Raw genomic sequence first — 4,940 nt, forward strand, 5'->3', positions numbered from 1 at the left:
CTGCGAAGTGAGAAATCTCTCTTTCTTACACGAATTACACCCAGAGTTACTCTCAGACCTACGAATCAAATTTATATTTGCAGCTTTAGAAGTGATTCTGGGAGTAATTCGTAAAAAAAGAGGGATTTCGCACTTCACATGTCTATGAATAAAGAGATGCCAATATTAAAATTACTGAATTGTCTATTTATTTAACAACAAATGGGCAGAATAACAAATGTGGGACTAAATTGAGCAAAAACACAAAAATCTGGGACAAAATTGAATAAAAACACAAAACTCTGGGACTACATTAAGTCACCAAAGTCGTTTAGGACAAAATTGAGAAAAACCACTATAGTCGAAGACGATTTTGGGTATTAACTCATTATTACTTTTTGTTGTCAAGGATAACCGAGACATGTAGATCACTATATATATGTATACCCACAGCCAAAATTGAGGCTTTCAAGTTTAGGCTTGCAACTGAATTCAAGTGTGTAATAATCTGATTTAACCAAAGGCATATCAGCATATGAGAGAGAGCACACAACTAGAAGGTAGAGATATTAAGCAAGTTTAAATACAGTGTACTTGTAATATAAAAGAATTGAAGCTAAGATAGTCAAGCACAGCCAGGCTTTGAAACCAAGTTAAGATTATTAAAAGTTAATAAACTCAAAATTCAACCAGTTGATAGGATCTGAAATAAAATCACTTCCAGTTCTCCCAAAATTATTACATAATGCTCCGGACAGAGAGACTCACAAGAATTTCCTGTGTGGTCTGCCCCAATCTTCATCTTGCATATGCTGTCAATGTAAAAGTAACCAGTGTGTCAGTACTACTTTCATATATATATATATATATATATATATATATATATATATATATATATATATATATAAATACATAATAATAATATTATTGCCAAAGAATCAACATGTAATACAAGTACATAAAGGTATCCTGGTAAATAATTTAGTAGCAGGAAAACAGTGAGCAGCAAAAACAACAATTGCATCTGGAAAACCCCTATATAAAAAAGAGGTTAGTCAATGCATTCTTCACACCTGTAAATGTGTAATGAAGCATTGATACGGACATGAGCTACTTGGAGTTGATTTTCTTGAATTTGTGATTTAAACTAAAGAATGCATATTATTCTCTTTTAAGTGTCAAATTAAAAATGCCTAGACTAAACAGCTACACTCAACTTAGTTGCGCCCCCTTACTGCTTGAAAGATTTAATAAAATGAAGTCTATCAAACAAAGAAAGAGAGATAAGGAAGAGCTTATGCTAATATGTAAACAATAAAGTCCTCCAGTAATTCCATCAGATTAAATGTATAGTAAATCAGGCACTGTCCCTTTATCACTGGGCATTTCCAAGCCACCTCAATACTTGTTTGGTATAATGGTCCCGCCTAGGCTAGGCGCCGCCCGCCCGCCGAGCGTTTCACCATAATCAATGGTCTATGCGGCCGGCCAACTAGGCAGCCGCCTAAGCGCCTAGGCATCCTAGACGTGGACTACGCCTCCTAGGCACTTACTAGGCCGCCTAGTCGGCCGATTAGCTATTGTTCTTTTCTTTTAAATGAGTTATTTCACTCAAAACAACATCGTTTTGAGCGAAATAACCTTAAATTGTTCAAACTCTAGATGCTTTTTAGTTAATATTTAATATTTTAGTATTACCTATTAAAGTATTAAATAGTTTATAATTATTAGTCTTAAAAATAAAAATAAAAATAAAAAATTAACAAACTTTTAAAAAAAAATTAAAAAAAATACACAGATGCCTAGGCACGGATAGTGAATAAAAGGACAATTTTTTTTGGGGGAACTATGATTGTTGGAAATTCTGAGTATTTCATATTTGAGTTATGTTTCTATATGATTACAATTTATTGCTAAGAAAAGATTAAAATATTTAAAGGGTTTATATTATATGCCAATTATCGGCTCCTATGTGCTATGTGCAAAAATATTTTACAGGGTGGAGTAGATTTTACAAGTTTAATGTTGAATTTGTGTGGTTCAATTGGGTATGAGAACGAGCGAACCACCTAGAGAACCTAGAGAATTTATAATTTATTAGATTAGGCCGATTAATTGCCGCCTAGGCGCTAGGCCCTCTTCGGGCGACCATGGGTTAGTCAATAGTTGATTGTGGTTATTACAAAATAGCACTATAGAAATCAACTTCTCTAACTGGGCACATATTTTGCTATTTCAAATAAATCAATGGAAAGCTAATACGTGCATACTTAAAAGAAACCAGGTGAATTGCTTCAAAGAGTTTAATTTTCAAATGCACAAAATAGATATACCCCATAGAAAACATGTCAGATGAGCATGGTGGATCATTAGACCATGAAATCTCAGTTATTAGCACAAACACATACAAGGAAAGAACAAATTTCATAATCAATTGGATCAAACCCCCAAATACAAAACAAATTTCATAATCAACTGCTTCCGAGTCCGAAGATGGTAAAATTCACACCCAAAAAAAGTATAAAATAAAAGGCAATAATCCCTAATATTTAAATTCCACATAACAGCTAGCTTTAAATTATGAAATAAGGAATTGAAGAATGATTAGAACAATTAATATGGGGAGGTCTTTTCCGGGTCCAAGAAACGAGGGTAATCAAGATCAACAAGAATTAGGGCACAGAAGAATCAGATCCGAAATGCGTAACACATAGACTAGAGAAGTACTTACGAATTCTTTGACGATGCCCTTGTAGATCAAGATAGGTAGGGCGACTCCGAAGAGGCCAACGAGGGCGAAGTTGCGGCGGTTCCACCTGAAGTTGTGCTCCAGATTCTCCCTAGCCGCCCCCCAATCCTCGATCCACTTGTTCTTGTTAGCTTCCATTCCTCCACCCATTTTTCTCTATTTCTTCTTCAAAACAGGTTTTTCACTTCTCTCGTCACAGAAATAATGAGATGATAGAAGCGTATATAGTGAGGGGCGGACTGGCGAAGGAGCATCGGAGACAAAACCCAATTATAGAAATTTCGAATTTCGTCCTCATAAGATTTTAGCTTTTATACTTTGTACTCATGACTTCTAATTTTGTGAATTTATAGGGCGTTTGGTTGGAATTAGTGAAAATGAATTGTAATTCTATGAGAAAAAAATAAAATAAAAATTTAAATTATTTGATAAACAGAATAAAATGATCAAAAACTGAAAGGGAAAAAGTGAATAAAAATTAAAATATTTTTGTTTAATAATAATAGTAAAATAGTAATTTATCATGAAATTACAAATCCACAAATCATGAAATTGTAATTCTATAGAGTTTGGTAAGAATGACATTGCAATTACGTTATACCAAACACCCCATTAGACCCAATAATATAGCAATTATACCAAAATAAAGGGTTAAAAAAACATACCATCTCTTAAAATTAGGCCTTTTGAAATTTTATAGAGGAAAAAAAGGAAAATCATGTGTGCACCCCGTCTGTCCGGTTTGGTTCGCACATGTGTAAAGCACTAAAGTGTGACAACATTTTGGTTGTCACTTTATTTTTCAGTCCTATTTTTTTTTATAATCGCTCAAACTTCCTTGTTCGTAACATGTTTTAAAGCCATGGTTATATTACTTATGTTTTAAAGTCATGGTTATAACGTTCTTTTATCTTATGTTTTAGAGTCATGGTTAGAATGTTCTTTTATCTTACTTATTATTATCTATGTAAAGGAAACTATGTGCGCACCCGTCTGTCGCTCAAACTTCCTTGTCGTAATATGTATTTTCTGATCCACGATCATATCATTTTATTTCGCTTTTTCTGTGGTGAGGAGAGACGTTGGCTTTGTACGGCATTCTGTCTAAATGCGCTACACACAAGCTCTCCATTCTGTTTTCTTCGTTTGAGCTTTATTCGCAGGTTCAATTTGCGTAATAGGACACAAATATTGCATTCTCCTTCTGATCTTTTTCGACATCATTCCTACATATCCCAACAAGAAGAACAAGAACAACAAGAAAAACAAGAAAAAGCACCTGCGTTTGTCGGGATTCGAACCCGGGTCTATTGCTTGGAAGGCAATTATCCTGACCGTTGGACTACAAACACTTGCATACATTAGGGTAGAAACATAAAATATATAAACCAGCTATATTCTCAATCCACAGCTCCATGAGAATATGATTTATATAATGGATTAATATTTGATGCACCGCCGATGTATAGATGCTATACAATGGCGGTGAAAGAGAAGATGTCATATCATTAAAAAAACAAAGTCAATATTAACTACGTTCTTTTTTACAAAATATTTAAAACTTGTATTTTATTAGTAAACTCTTTTATTTCTAATTAACAAAATATATCTACTTTCATAAACATATTTATTAGGAAACTCTTTTATTTCTAATTATTATGAAACTCTTTTATTTCTAATTAATAAAATATATTTAGAAAAGTAGATATATTTTGTTAATTAGAAATAAAAGACTTTCCTAATAAAATACAAGTTTTAAATATTTTGCAAAAAATGACATGGTTAATATTGACTTTATTTTTTAATGATGTGGCATCTTCTCCTTCACCGCCCATGTATAGCATCTATACATTGGCGGTACATCAAATATTAATCCTTTAGAAAAAGTAACTGACGTAATATATGGTAAAATAAAATAATAATAATAATAATAATAAATACTAAAATCAAAAAAATATGAACTATTCATTTCAACCAACAATTACACCAACATTTTTTTAGTTATCATTAGAGGGCCTAACTTTATTGGCTCTTATTAGATTTTTATTTAGATTAGATTAGATTGTAGATTATTTGCTTTGTTTGGACTATTCTTTCCCACCACTAAGATATGATTTTTTTGTTAGCCCATTATCAGTTTTTCTTTACCCATTTTCAGGCTAGGGTAATTTTTGTTAACATATTTTTAGCAATTTCCACTTTGTTTTTTGCT

General features: G+C 32.5%; 1 long non-coding RNA gene and 1 other non-coding gene across 2 annotated transcripts; both read right to left on the reverse strand.

Annotated features, from left to right (window-relative positions):
• Nucleotides 1-513: 513 nt before the first annotated feature.
• Nucleotides 514-2,960, reverse strand: LOC109146967. The gene is made up of 2 exons (XR_002048537.1): nucleotides 2,711-2,960; nucleotides 514-791 (listed from the first exon to the last, which is right to left on the reverse strand). It is a non-coding gene; the product is annotated as an uncharacterized LOC109146967 (long non-coding RNA).
• A 1,048-nt stretch (nucleotides 2,961-4,008) lies between these two features.
• TRNAG-UCC lies at nucleotides 4,009-4,080 on the reverse strand. The gene has a single exon. It is a non-coding gene; the product is annotated as a tRNA-Gly (tRNA).
• Nucleotides 4,081-4,940: the final 860 nt, after the last annotated feature.

The sequence above is a fragment of the Ipomoea nil genome, unplaced genomic scaffold (genome assembly GCF_001879475.1).
Source record: "Ipomoea nil cultivar Tokyo-kokei standard unplaced genomic scaffold, Asagao_1.1 scaffold0256, whole genome shotgun sequence".
NCBI classification, from domain to species: Eukaryota; Viridiplantae; Streptophyta; class Magnoliopsida; order Solanales; family Convolvulaceae; genus Ipomoea; species Ipomoea nil.